Raw genomic sequence first — 16,262 nt, 5'->3', positions numbered from 1 at the left:
AACGTTTGACTAACTGACGCTAAATAAGTAAGTTGTACCTGTTCCAACTTACGTACAAATCAGACTTAAAGATGGACTCAGAAACGGAACTCATTCGTAACCGGGGACTGCCTGTACATTATGGCAATTGCTTCAAGACAAAGCATAGAAGTATTTGCCGATGCCAGAAAGTCTTTGGAGTTCATCTTCCAAGAAGATTTTTCTCAGTTTTTATACCCATTCATCTCCGTCTTGCTGCCATACATCTTTTCACCTGGTCTGATCATCTATCTGATCTCACCTGCCTCCTATCTCCAACAAACTTTAATTTTATTCCTACTGCTTTCCAATCATGTCTCTATCCCACCACCTTCTGTCAACTCTCCTATGCAGTCTGTAGCCCAACTAACTAACTCCTCTAGCCCTACAAGTGTAAAGTTCACTAATGAAGATAAAATGTAAAAAGTTCTTCTCAGGTGGAGAGATGTTGCCCCACCCACTCATGCTCAATGGCTTAGTGATATTTTGTCCTGTTTAGACCTTGAAAAGATTCATTATTCACCTCAATTCGGAGATAAAGTTTCATAAGGTGTGGGGACCTTTTCTTGAATACTTTCATAACTCTTCTTTAGATTAAGTTTATTGCTTTTTTCTGTACCATAACCCCTTACTTTCAGTTTCTTTTTCTGTAAGTTTTACAGCTTTTTTATGGGAATTACATTATAGTTTTGGTTGTAGGTATTATATTTTTAATACATATTTGCAGCTCTGTGGGATCAAACGGTCTAAATTTTCTTCTACATATTGTAATGTTTGGCCTGGAGTTTTGCAGTGGGAGGGCAGGGAGGATACTAACTTTATATGATTTTATTTTGGGTGCTTTTCCCTTATTATTATGAATTATGTATTAGACACATTTGTTTTGCACTGTATTAATCTCCATTTTGTTGTTGGAGTTTTTTGTAGTTGTATTGTAGAAAGTCATAAAAGTTAATTTTTTTAAATGTGTAAAGTCTGTTTAAGTGTACACAACTCCTTGGGCTTTGTCCATAGACCAATTTGTCTACTGGGAAGATTAATGCAAAACTGGAGTTGCATGCAATTCTGCTGTCAAATATATAGAACATTTTCGGTCCAATATTTAACAGAATTGTAAAGGAAGTTTCATTTCTTTGTTGCTCATTCTCTCTCAGTGTCATCATCTCAATGAGGAGGAAATGGAAGGATTCTCGAGAAATTTTTGGAAATAAAAATGATACTCACACAGCCTGTTACTATGGTACTTTCTACCCTTGATAAGAAGCCACTTAAAAGCATAGATTTGCATCTAATAACAATGACATGCAGCCGTCATAGATCCATGTGGATAAATTTGTCACTACAATGCCAGACCTCAACCCGGCTCAAATGGCCTGGACTGTGTCTCATGTGGTCTTGTACCTGCTTCCCAATCCATCACTTCTGTCTGACTGATTTCCTTCCAGATCACTCCATGCTTCACACCACACTGGTTCTGTTACAATAAGATTCAAGGCTCACCATTATACAAGTATTTGTTCTGTGATTTGTTGACATTTTAAAGTGTATTTTCCTCAATTCCTCAGTCACAATTTGGCAAAATGTTTCTTTACCAAGTTTCTTAACAAGTTTACCAAGTTGTTGGTGCAGAGCCAACAACCTGTCTCTTAATGTGAACAAAACAAAAGAGATGGTTGTCGACTTCAGGAGGGCACGGAGCAACCACTCCCCACTGAACATCGACGGCTCCTCGATAAAGATCGTAAAGAGCACCAAATTTCTTGGTGTTCACCTGACGGAGAATCTCACCTGGTCTCTCAACACCAGCTCCATAGCAAAGAAAGCCCAGCAGCGTCTCTACTTTTTATGAAGGCTGAGGAAATTCCATCTCTGACCCCACATCCTCATCACATTCTACAGGGGTTGTATTGAGAGCATCCTGAGCAACTGCATCACTGCCTGGTTCGGAAATTGTACCATTTCGGATCACAAGACCCTGCAGCAGATAGTGAGGTCAGCTGAGAAGATCATCGGGGTCTCTCTTCCCACCATCACGAACATTTACACTACACACTGCATCCACAAAGGAAACAGCATTATGAAGGACCCCAAGCATTCGTCATGCAATCTCTTCTCCCTCCTGCCGTCTGGAAAAAGGCTCCGAAGCATTTGGGCTTTTACGACCAAACTATATGACAGTTTCTTCCCTCAAGCTATCAGAATCCTCAATACCCGAAACCTGGACTGACACCTAGCTCTACTGTCCTGTTTATTATTTATTGTAATGCCGGTACGGTTTTTGTGCACTTTATGTAGTCCAGTGTAGTTCTGCAGTCTAGTATAGCTTTCTCTGTGTTTTTTTTTATTACGTAGTTCAGTCTAGTTTTTTGTACTGTGTCATGTGAACCATGGTCCTGAAAAACGTTGTCTCATTTTTACTATGCATTGTACCAGCAGTTATGGTCGAAATGACAATAAAAGTTGACTTGACTTCTACACAATGCTATGCTTCATTTTTATGTCACAGAAGTAGTCTCGAAATCTGTCAATCATCACACCATTTTTTTCCAGACTCAACCCTGGGTTCTCGTTATATTCACTGCGGGTGCTATAATAATGAGTAGATCAATATTTTTCTTCTTCTCAAAATATTACAAGCAATGTTAGAATTCAAAGAAATCCAGAAGAGCTCTGCAGGTGGCTACTATTCATCATACTTTGCTAAGGAAATGACACCAAATTCTTCTAAATGCCCAGAAGGATTTGGAACAGACCTTCAGCAGTCAAATAACGTGCTGTGCCAAGCCGTTACTGCTCTGCCAATTATACAGGATTTCCAAGAGATGTCAACATTTATATCACAGTGGCAAAACAAGGACCTTCAGTGATGTTAAGCTAGCTTTTGATAAACTATTATGAAGTTCAATTTCCCTTTTGTCTATGTGTGGCAAGTGTACTACCAAATGAAATTCACTGTACAAAAACGGAGACCTCGGTTCTATGATTCTGACCTCCTTGTGATGCTTTGCAACCACTTGCTGAAAACTCAGCTGTGCTTGATAAATTAGTTCAGTGTGGTTAGCAAGTTCTTTTCTGAAACAGTATATATTATTGCTCTGCAATATTTTAAGAGACCACAGATCTGATCTTTCCCAATTACTGAAAGTAGTCATGCATGCAGCATGATTGCTTCAGTTACCGCTTACAGTTGATTGTCATCTTATTAAGTGGCCTTTACAACCATCCAGAGAGAGATATTTGTCAGAAGAAGAGATTGACATTTTCTTAAAGCAACAACGCAGTCACGGGTTTCAAAATAGGCCGGTCATGAAATACCATTACAATCAGCTATAGATACAATGCGTTCCTTTCTACCTTAGAAGTTGGCTTCCTTGAAAGAATCAAATGAAATGTTTGATGTTAATATTTATTGGATTAATTCCATGATTCATGTGCGCCAATGTATCAGCAAGAGTGTGACCGGGCCACTGTTTGTAGATGCGGATCTCTTCTGTGGAGGCAGCGCAGGGGAAGAAATGCCACTGCTTTCCTTCACCAGAACATTATGAAACAAAGCAGGTGTAGGGATGAGCGTGGGGGCTAGAGGAGCAGGAGGAAAGACTACAGGGCAAGTAGGATGTGAGTTAATACTGACAACAATTCTCTATGTGCATCACTGTGCCTCTCACTGGGCAGCATTTCCACTATTCCAGAGAATGACTGAAGGGAGCTGTGAGATAGCTCGGTGACCTGTGTGTAAAGGCGTAAGTACTGGCAGTAGGGAATCAGATCGTCTGGAATGGGATTTGTCGGGGGGTGGGGAGAAACCACTCAGTCATACTGCCCCACAGATGGAGATCATGACTGTGTGACTGCCTTGGCAAGGATGATGCAAAAACATAACAAGATGCCGACTGAGTTGTCAGGCCTACCACGAAAGGAGATGGCAAAGGGCATGGAAGTCTCCAAATATAAGTTCACGTGATCATGAGCTCCACCTGGTGGACATTGGCAATTGGTGGGTATTGGTGATGGTGTCAACAGACAACACCAATTGAAGGATCCCAAGTGAAGGATACTGTGAAGGCTCAAAAAGAGGGCATTCAAAGTCTTGCTGCTTCCATGTAGTCTTACCCCTAACCAACTATTGGTCTGGGCTCAGGCATACAGGAGCACTTGTTAGGAATATAAGGGGGAGGGAGAATACAAGCCCCTACAGAGTATAGTAAAAACCACCAAGAAATTAGCAGGGTCTCCCTCCCACCTACTTCTGACATTTACCGGGAGCATTGTATACGAAGGACCAGAGGCATTGTTGAGGATCCCTACCACTTGTCACACAATGTCTTTGACCCACGACCCTCAGAAAGGAGGTACAGAAGCATCAGGACTAGGACTGCCAGACTGGGTAACAGCTTCTTCCCTCAAGCTGTGAGAGTAATGAACACCCAGCCACCACCGAGGTTTCACTACTTACTATTTACCTCTGCTCTGCACCATTTCACTTTGAATTATGTTTTATTAATTTATTTGTGGTAATATTTTGCTTTATGTGCTGTATGCGATATGGGTTTTATTAGTGCACAGTGGTCTGGAGAAATGTCCTCTCATCTGGTTGTTTGTATGTAGAGCCAGATGACAATAAACCTGAACTTGAAGAGGAGCATGGCACCAGAGACCATTTAGATCCCATTGTTAACCAGCATGATGTCACTTCATAAGTAGACGGTTGTTTCTGGGGGAAACACAAATGACCCATTGAGCAGTGCATGGGTTCTACAATCCCTACATCAGCAGTGGACTGTTGTAGAACAGAAAGGTGTTATATATGACCTGGACAAAGCAATACCTGTGTCAGTCTGCTGTTTATTACAGTTCAACATTTAACACCATCATACCTTCAGTACTAATCAACAAGCACCAGCACCTGGGCCTCTGTGCTTCCCTCTAAAACCTGGATATTTGAATTCCCCATCAGGAGATCATGGTCAGTGGAGGTTGAAATAACATCTCCTCATTTACAACCTACACGGTGCACCTCAAATATGCATGCATAGCCCACTGCTTTATTCCGTCTACAGCCATGACAATGTGGCCAGGCACAGTTCAAATGCCATGTATAAATTTGCATATGGCACAGCTATTATTGGCAGAATTTCAGATGCTGACGAGGAGCCATACAGGAGTGAGGTAGATCAGCTGGTTGAGTGGTGTGGCAACAGCAACCTTGCACTCAATGTCAGTAAGACCAAGGAATTGATTGTAGACTTCAGGAAAGGGAAGTCGAGGGAATACACTCCAGTCCTCATTGAGAGATCAGCAATGGAAAGAGTAAGTAGTTTCATGTTCCTGGGTGTCAACATCTCTGAAGATCTATCCTGGGCCCAACATGTTAATACAATTACAAAAAAGGCACAGTATCACTGTTGGATTAGACACTATAATTGTTATTTTCTTTGCAGCTTAACTTTTATGTCTGCTTGTATTTTATATAACTATTTATAACCAGTACCTGTAACTGTTTAGTATGTTTCCTAATGGTCACAATATGTATATGCATATCTATGAATTGGGCTTCTCAAGTAAAAGCTGCTTGATGGTCCACGTGGTCTACTGTTCTTGAGGTGCTTAATTTCAATATGCAATGAATGAGTCCAGCAAATTGTCACCTTCGGACATGGAAGATTATGATGACCATGACTGTGCAAGGAGAATAACGTGCCAGGAAGATGCAAATTATTACAAGGAGATATCTTTATTGAATCCAGACCTGATTCTGTACAATGATGGCTCCTCGACAATTGAGAAATGAATTTTCGAATGACTGGATAAGCCGTTGTTTATGGAACTGAAATGCTGGCATCAGTAAGCATGGCTCCTGGCACGTCTGTGCAACAGGCAGAACTGAACACTCTGATTGAAGCCTGTAAGTTGGCAGGAGGAAGTTCAGCTAATATCTGCACTGATTCTCAATATGGCATTGGTGCTGTTCATCACTTTGGAAACTAATGGAGGCAAAGGAGATTTCCTACAGTGGTACGAACCCCAGTCAGGAATGGCCAACTGATACAAGAATTTTTGGATGTCATACAACTGACCTCAGGAGTTGCTGTATTAAAATGAAAAAGCCGCCCCAAAAAGACTGCAATGGAAAGCTGTGGAAATCCATTCATGGATGAAATTATGGAAAAGGGAACAAAGGAAGAAGTTAAAGAAATAAAAGGAATAAAAGAAGTACCGAGAACAACTACAGTGAACCTGACAACTGGAATTATGGAAGTGAGGTTCTACTCTGTATTGCAGATGAACATACAAGATATTTGAGAGATGCAAGCTCAATGCTCCAACCTGGCAAAGTGGTTCTAAAATGGAGAAGATTAAACTGAGATGGAGTATGAAGATATGGCACCAACTACATTGCTTTCTTATCTGGCATTGCAGATACTCTCTCTACACCTATTGGAGTGCAGGAGATGATTGACAGATTCTCCCAATGGTGATGGAATCCAAAGTTCAGGTCACAAGCTTGATAAACGTTTGAAAGGTGTTTGAATCATGAGGGGTGGAGCGAAGTGATGATGGTGCTAATTGGCGACTCCTTTGCTTGCATCTTCAGAAACAGCTCTATTTCCATCTTTAATATCTCTATGTTTCTCTTTCAGGGTTCTTTTGAGGACCCTGACCTGGAGTGCACACTGACTATAGTTCTTTGCAGGAATGGGACGGGCTCTTGGGGTTTCACAACTGGTTGTTGTTCAGCACGCCAAAGGCTAGGCCTTTGGAGGCCTAGGATCTCAGAGCTCTGGAGACAGGCAGATCAAAGGTCAGTGTCACAGCAGGAGATCTGTGTGTCATCTGGGGAGGTGGAAGATTAACGGCTGTGTGCCCAGAGACCTGAGATCTTTGGGCACAGAGCTCAAAAAAAGTGATGCAACAGACTTTTAACGTCATAAACCAACAGGTTATATGTCATGTCTCCTCTCTCGCTGTGAAACAGAGACATCTCTTTTTCCCTTAATAGAGGGAGAGAGAGAGACTGCAGTATGTCGAATGCCGGGTGAACTTGTAGTCTTGGGTACTGCAAGTCTGTGTTTTCACTGTTGCTTTGCTCACGCTTGACTGCTTGGTGGTGGGTGCCAATGCTTTTTTATGTCGGTGGGGGGAGGAGGGATTGTTGCTTGCTGCCGCTTACGTGCAGAAGGGAGGGGAGCTGGGGGTTACTTTCAGGCTCTAACATTTAACTGTCGTTCATTGTTTGGGGCACTCCTCTGTTTTAAGTGGATGGTTACAAAGAAAAAACATTTCAGAATTTACATTGCATACATTTCTCTGACATTAAATGTGCCTTTGAAACCTCTGGAACCTTTGAAACATTCCAGAAACTCAATCCTGGAGCAGTGGAAAAGAACATAACTTAAGAACATAAGAAATAGGAGCAGGAGTAGGCCATCTGGCCCATCGAGCCTGCCCCACCATTCATTAAGATCATGGCTGATCTGTCCGTAAACTCAGCTCCATCTACCTGCCTTTTTCCCATAACCCCCATAACCCTTAATTCTCTTACTATGTAAAAATCTATCTAACTGTATCTTAAATATTTTTAGTGAAGAAGTCTCAACTGCTTCTCTGGGCAGAGAATTCCACAGATTCACCACTCTCTGGGAAAAACAGTTTCTCATAATCTCCGTCCTAAATCTTCTCCCCTGAATTTTGAGGCAATGTCCCCTAGTTCTAGTCTCACCTACCAATGGCAACGACTTTCCTACTTCTATCTTATCCATCCCTTTCAAAATGTTGTATGTTTCTATAAAATCCCCTCTCATTCTTCTGAATTCCAGAGAGTATGGTTCCAGGTGACTCAATCTTTCCTCATAAGTTAACCCCTTCATCCCTGGAATCAACCTGGTGAACCTCCTCTGCACTGCCTCCAAAGCCAGTATATCCTTCCTCAAATATGGAGAACAGAACTGCACACAGTACTCCAGGTGCGGCCTCACCAGTACCCTGTATAGTTGCAGCATGTCCTCCTTGCTCTTGAATTCAATTCCTCTAGCAATGAAGGCCAACATTCCATTTGCCTTCTTAATAACCTGTTGTACCTGCAAGACAACTTTTTGCGATTCATGCACAAACACTCCCAAGTCCCTCTGCACAACAGCATGCTGCAATCTTTCACCATTTAAATAATTTACTCTTCTATTATTCCTTCTAAAGTGAATGATCTCACATTAACCAATGGTGTTTTCCATCTGCCAGACCTTGGCCCACTCACTTAACCTCTCTATATCCCTCTGCAGACTCTCCACATCCTCTGTACAATTTGCTTTTCCATTCAGTTTAGTGTCATCAGCAAATTTTGCTACACTACACTCAGTCCCCTCTTCCAAATTATCAATGTAAATGGTAAACAGCTGCGGGCCCAGCACCGACCCCTGCGGCACCCCACTCACCAGTGACTGCCAACCAGAGAAACACCCATTTATACCAACTCACTGCCTTCTATTAGTTAACAATCCATATCCATGCTAATACACTTCCTCCAACTCCATGCATCCTTATCTTATTTATATGTCTCTTGTGTGGAACCTTATCAAATGCCTTCTGGAAATCCAAGTATACAACATCCACCTGTTCCCCTCTATCCACTGCACTCATTATGTCCTCAAAGAACGCCAGTAAGCTTGTCAAACAGGACCTGCCCTTTCTGAATCCATACTGCGTCTGTCTAATAGAACGACTCCTTTCTAAATGTTTCGCTATTTCTTCCTTAATAACAGCTTCAAGCATTTTCCCAACTACAGATGTCAAGCTAACTGGCCTATAGTCACCTGTCTTTTGCCTACTTCCTTTTTAAAAAGCTACCACAATTAACTGTTCCTGCCCAACCTGGTCCATTTTCACACGTACAAGTAGTCTATATTACTTTGCCAAAATATCAAGAAGGCTACTAAGATGTACTGGTAACGTAGACATGTTTTCAAGGTGGGTGGAAGCTCGTCCAGCAGGGAAAGCCACTGCCTCACACACAGCAAAAGCTCTGATTAAGAACTTTATTGTTGGATGGGGATTGCCATGTCATATTGACTCTGACCAAAGAACACATTTCACTGGGAGTGTTTTTCGAGATCTATGTCTACTGATGAATGCTGAATGGTCTTTACATTGTCCACGTCACCAAGATTCATCAGGTTAGCTCGAATAAATGAATGGAATCATCAATCAGCAACTGACTAAGTAACTTGATGAAAATGTTTCATGGCCTAAGGCTCTTCCTTTGGTTTTATGTAGCGTCAGAGCGTAAGAACATAAGAACATAAGAAATAAGAGCAGGAGTAGATCATCTGGCCTGTTGAGCCGGCTCCGCCATTCAATAAGGTAATGGCTGATCTGAGCTTGGCCTCATCTCCACCTACCTGCCTTTTCTACATAACCCATAATTCCTGTACTACGCAAAAATCTATCCAACTTTGTCTTAGATATATTTACTGAGGTAGCCTCCACTGCTTCATTGGACAGAGGATTCCACAGATTCACCACTCTCTGGGAAAAGAGCAACCCCAAGCAAGAAAAATAAATGAAGTCCATTTGAGGTCCATGCAGGACATCCTACAGTATGTCACCACTGGAAGCTCTCACGTTCAGAAAGACTGGTATACACAGCCTAAGGCAGACAGTTTAGTTAACTTTTTCTTGACATCCGAAAGAACCTTGGAACAAAACGATGTTTTGAAACCATCAGATTCCAACAGTGGCTATATTTCATTAGGAGATTTTTAGGAGGTTTGGTACAGTATGTCACCAAAGATTCTCGCAAATTTCTGCAGATGTACCATGGAGAACTTTCTAACTGGTTGCATCACCAACCGGTATGGAACTGCACAGGATTGGAAAAAGCTGCATGAAGTTGAAAACTCAGCCAGTTCCATTATAGGCACTAGCCTCCCCAGTATCAAAGACTTCTTTGTCCTTGCATCTATCGAGGACCTCCAACACCCAGGACTTTCCTCTTCTCCTTGCTACCATCAAGGAGGTGGTACAGGAGCCTGAAGGCACACTCTCAGTGTTTTAGGAACAACATCTTCCTTCCACCATCATATTTCTGAATGGACAATGAGCCCATATACTGTTTTGTGCTCTTTGTGCACTACTTATTAATTTTTAATTTTTAATATAGACAATTTATCATTGTAATTCATAGATTTTACTATTTTGCATTGCACTGTACTGCTTTGCTGCCACAAAGGTGAAACTTCCACATTTGCTTGACACACATTGCTAAGTGCTCCTCGACTATAGGATGCAACAGTACCTCATCTTGATGAGGTCAGTGACCTTCCTTTTACTTTGCTGGTTCATGTAATTAGGGAGGGCACTGGTATGAGTAGCAAGGAAAGTCAGGAGTAGCCCCTGTCCCCAGGATCCCTCACTCAAGAAAATGCTGGCCATTGACTTTCTCAGGATAAAGCTATCAGGAGTCATGGCATTCATCATGAACAAATGCCTCTCACATTCAATGACAAGCTGTTTACTTATGGAATGGAAACTATTGTGTACTTAATACTCCAGTAATATAGTAAATATATTGTTTGATTAAGAATTGCTTACATAATGCTTTGTGGTTTATATGTAAGAGTATGTAAACAGCAGACATCATGATGCTGCCACATGATACACAAATACAAAGCACTTAAAATTAAAAAACAAATGACCATGAGTTATCCCCTGGCTCCCTTGTTTTCCTTTCAGTTAGTTTTCATGTTTTGGAATTACAAAACATCACAAAAACTCTTCCTGTTGATGAGAATATTGGGTTATTCACTGGAGGTCTGTGGGCATAGAAGTGAAGCCAAGGGTTCTTTGTACTTTTGGGAAACAAGGGGACTGGTAATCCCAGTGACTCTGCCACACTGAAATCAAAAGTGATTGAACTGTTGCTTTGTGTGCTGCGATCCCAGTGATCTCCCCGATGCTGCAGTGAGCAGCAAATTAAATAAAAGGATCCAGATTCACTATGGCTGCCTGCAAACATTGAGTTGCAAGGGAATTGAGAGTTACCACCAGCAAGTAGTCCAGACAGAAACTGTGGCAAAGTTCTTCTATGTGGCAGAACTTGATAATCTAGCTCCGCATTGTTCTTCAGAAACATTTAAACATGGTGCTCGCTATCTGAATATTCCTTTCCTCCCTGACTGGTTTGCCCCAAGTCTTTATTCACAGTGTTGCTGGCAGTGTCACTACTGAGTCATTAACAATGTGTAGCCCGCCATCCAAGTGCTGGAAAACACTCCGTGTTAGCTGTTAATTGTTGACTTTGAGGCATCTGAGCAGAGTGCAGTTAGTTCTGAGGTCACCCAATTAGCAAAGTATCCATCTAAATAACAAAAGCAAGGACATAACATGATGTGTTCAGAGTTCCATAAGGGTCTGGTCCCTGTTGCTCATTGTATGGTGATTTGAGACCTAATTTAAATATATGCAGGCAGACTCATCTTCAATCTGAATAGTAACAGCATAAAGCACTAACCTGATGCCTGGAAAAGGTGAGGCACAAATACACAAATGAAAACTGACACACAGTATCACAACAGGTGAATTTTTACCTGGAAACAATTACTAATAAGGTCTATGCCAGGTAAAGTGCTTAAAATAATAGCACAGAGCAATCTAACTCCCAGACATTAATTAATTGAAAATTACAGTTTGGAATTGCAAAATTAGGCAGAATTTTCACAAAGAGAATTTTTTTGTCATGTGGCCAAAAAAGCATGTACCTCAAGTACCCTGCCATGTTAATCCCACAGCTGCACTTACCTTTTGTAGCTACACCAGTTCTAATGCTCTCAAGGTTTCACATTTGTCCGTGTTTGGCACAATCCAAGGACCCAGCCCAGACTGTCCCAATACCCTCCCCTCATCTCTAGCTGTCAAAGGCATTGGCATAGGTTTATTATTGTCACATGTACTGAGACAGTGAAAAGCTTTGACTTGAAAGCCATCCAAGCAAGTTATGCCATACTATGTTATGCAAAAATACATCAGGGTAGGGAAGAGAAAGCAGAATGCAGAATATAATGTTGCAGTTTCAGAAGAGGTGCAGGTAAACAAATAACGTAAACAAGCCACAACATTGGATTTGGAGATCAAAAATATAGCCTTAGCATTAGTGAGGTCCTTTTGAGAGTCTGATAACAGCAGGATAGAAGCTATCCCTAATTCCAGTGGAGGTGCATTCACCCCTTCATATCTTCTGCCAATGGTTGTCACAAGGGGACATGAGACTGGACCCAAATGCAGGACACAGGCACTGAAGTACTAGGGGCAGGACAGGAACAACTAAAGGATAGAACAAGATGGAGAGACCATGGCAAGCAAGAGGGACATGGAATTCAAAGGTGATCCTGCAGTTCAGAGATAGTTCATGGCAAGGCAGGACCTTGGCTAGGCTAGAGGATGGGACAAGGGATGCTGGGAGGACAGCCCCCAGGCAGGCCACATAACTTCTGGCAGGGCCCTGCCTCCTAAGCAGGAAAACAGGGGCCTGGGCAGGTGCAGGACAGGAGAGAGGGGTAGGAAAGGGTCAGAGTCCCCCACCAGGCAACAGGAGTCCAGCCTACTGATGCACCATCAATAACTCTCAGAGACATGAGGCAAGATATAGGCTTTTATTCACTGGAAGAGAGCAGTCAACAGCAAGAGATCCCCATACAACATCCTGGAGACTGAGGGAGGAGCTATGCCTCCAATCACCTTTATACAGGGAGGAGCCACAGGAGCAGTCAGCAGGGGTGGCATGTCCAGAAAGATATATGTACTGCACCACACCTACTTACCCAACAGAGGCAAGGGATCAGAAGGGAGCTCAGTCCAGGGTGACTACAAGAACAGACTTACAGAACTAGTTGATTAACAGTGGGTACTTCAAGCCAGGACAAACAACAAAACCAGGCAAGCAGGACATGACACACAGGATAAATAGACAAATAAAACAGGACAACCCCCAACTAGACTCAGTCCCAGAGTCCCTTATATACACCTGCCAGTCAATAGGCATCAGGTGCACCTCCTTAAGCCAAGATGATCCTATTTGGGCTTAAGGGTGAAAGGAGGGATGGTTACAAGACCCGGAGTCCAGAGTTCGCAGACCAGATCAGGACCCGGAATGCGGGCTCCGGACCAGACCATAACAATGGTAGCAGCCTCTTCAACTATCTGCATGTGTCTCTGATGCTTAGAAACAGTGCATGACATTTTTAAAATACCCAACTTTTTTTTTGAAAAGAGCATAAAATGAAGGAAAGCAAAACAAATGAGCAAGTTAAACTGCACTTACCTTTTTGAGGAGATTTGGTGATCCTTGTCAAAAGAAATGGGGCCATTATAGATACACCAGCTAAGTAGAGCATGTGCTGCTTCTCAAGACAATCCAGAGCTGCCCCTGAGCTCAGTAGCATACAGCCATGCAGACAGAGGTCAGCTGCTTCACCTCAAGTGTGGAAGACATGAAAAGTTTCAAACATACTGATCCACAGGAGGGATACAACTTCCTTATGAACTGTAGGCTATATTATGTTTTGGTGTCACCTCTTCACAGGGGTTCTACTACAGAGGAGGAAAGAACACTCACTAGTAAAGCATTCGTTTGTGAAGGAGTCTAATTGTACCTGGTCCACTATTCAATCTTGGTCAGGGCCAGCCTTTCAAAATTTATTTCCTGCCCCATTGGCGCAGCTCCTAAAGCTCATTACTGCAATGAACGTGCAAGAGCCTCAGGACTAAAACATCCGTCAAGACCCAGACATGTACAATAGATTTTTAATTAGCTTCTTAGTGCCAGCTGAAGGCTGCAAAGTCCCTTCATTAGCATAGTACCCTCCTAATAGACTTTTCTGACCCTTTTGTTCTGCTGTTATCATTCACAGAGACAAAGCTCTTCTTCCCATTTTGAAATATACTTGTGGTACTTCGAGATGATCAATTTGACCGTTCCATTACACAGGAGCAACAACTCAAGATATACAAGATATCTGAAAATGAGCTATCTTGTATGTACTAAACTAATTTCATAATTCTTAATGCTAAACCTACTGTATATAATACATTAATCAGAGGCACTGTACTTTAGCAGGTTAGGAGTACTGGCAAAACTCTAAAGGACACCAGGAGCTACACATCAAGGTGTGAACTTTATTCTGGACAAGCAACGCGACACAACAACATGTAGTGCTGATGTCTTATATACAAATATACAGTAGATGACACCTTGCCCTATATGCTAATGGCTTCTTTACATATTACACATTAACACACTCAATTGCTTCCCCCTTGAAAATAAGCATGTTACTGTTGACCAAAAATTAGCGTAGACATATACACAATGTACTTACCTACTGCCCACTACCCTGCTGGCATTTAGGGCATCAAGGAAGGTCATCTGTCTCTGGTGGAGTTCAGTAGCTTCCTCTTGGTTTTCACTACTGTCAGTCATTCAAGTCTCGGGAGGGGACTCAGGAATACTATCGCACTCAGATGTAGAAAGAAGCTTCATTGCTGGTTCCGTAACAATTTTATTTTATCAGTCAGGGCTGTTAGCCTTGAGGTGAACCCCCGAACCTGGAGGACCAGTGGACCACTCTCAGTCTGGCCTCTACCCTCTGACCTGTTTGGTATGGGAAACCCTACCAAGAGCCAAAGCACAAAGCAATATAGCTCTCTGGGGCCTTGAGGCACACATATCTCCAAACCCTATGACAAGGTTGTAGACTCTTGGATATACCATGTGGCTGCAAGAATAGACCAGAGGCTGAGAGTTCTGTAGCAATAACTCACTTCCTAATTCCCCAAAGGCTGCCCACTGTTTACAAGGTTCAATCAGGAGTATGCTGGGATACCTTCCACTCAATCATTTTCTGTGGAGCTTTCCTGAAATCTGTTTCCTGAGAACCTTTGAAAACAAGAGAAAATAGCAGATGCTGGAAATCTGAGCAACACACACACAATGCTGGAGGAATTCTGAAATGTCTATCCATGGCCTCTTCCATTGTCACGATGAGGCCACACTTAGGTTGGAGGAACAACAGCTTGTATTCCATTATGGTAGCCTCCAACTTGATGGCATGAATATCAATTTCTCAGACTTCCAGTAATGACTCCCACACCTCCTTTCCTTAACCATTTCCCTTCCCCTTTTCCCTCTCTCACCTTATCTCATCGCTCTGGTGCTCCCTCCCCCCCACCTTTTCTTTCTTCCATGGCCTTCTGTCTCTTTTACCAATCTACTTCCCAGTTCTTTACTTCACCCCTCTCCCCCTCCTTTTTCCCCTGAGCCAGTCGGCCTGAAATGTCAACTGTACTCTTCACCTAGATGCTGCCTGACCTGCTGGAGGAATTCAGCATTTTCTGTGCGTCCCTGAGAACCTTTGGATATGTCCCTGTTTCAAATCTGTGTAAATCAGCCGTGATGGAATGGTGGAACAGACTCTACAGGCTGAATGGCCTAATTCTGCTCCTACATCCTATGGTCTTGTGGTAGATCGACTGCAGGGTCATCAGTTCATTGACCTGCGTCAGAAATGCAACTTGATTAATCTCTAAATATGGCACGAAATCCTCATTTGCAAGCTGTAGCTCGAAAACGGTAAATCTGGTGATTCATGCATTAATCTGGACAGGATATCAGCTATTGCTCTTCCCTTTGTCAAACCAATTTTCAACTGTATTATCATACTGCGACCATAACACAACTCCTTAAGGCCCTAGAAACAGCCATTGCTAAAAAAAAATGCAGCATTAGGACCCAGGACAGCAAATAATAGTCTGTTATTTGTAACAAGAATAAAGGGTTTTCCAGTTGGGATTGATGGAATTTCTTCACACCCAAGATAGGTGTTAGCATTGACTTCTCAATTTCTGCACAGTCAAATTTGCTTTTATTAAGAGCATTCAAAGCAAATTTTCCCGTCCATCATTCAAAGCTTGGATAATGTCTCTACCTAATGTCATAGAGAACCAGAATAAATTCACTACTTAAAGTATGCTTACATTGATTAATTGCTTTCTGTTGCACATCAATCCCTTTCTATTTTTTAACACCGTCACTCCATCATGCAAAAAATCTGGAATAGTATTGAACCCCTTCCAGAAAAAAAGCAAGGCTCTTATAATTCAGCGAGGGCTTCATATTTATGATGGCATTCACCTTACCTTCAATAGGATCAGCCTTTTAGCACCAACCTTTAGTCTGTGTACTTCTCCTCAGACTGTACAAA

The sequence above is a fragment of the Hypanus sabinus genome, chromosome 17, assembly GCF_030144855.1.
Source record: "Hypanus sabinus isolate sHypSab1 chromosome 17, sHypSab1.hap1, whole genome shotgun sequence".
Classification (NCBI taxonomy): Eukaryota; Metazoa; Chordata; class Chondrichthyes; order Myliobatiformes; family Dasyatidae; genus Hypanus; species Hypanus sabinus.
The sequence above is the reverse complement of the archived record's forward strand: the minus strand, read 5'-3'. Positions refer to the sequence as shown.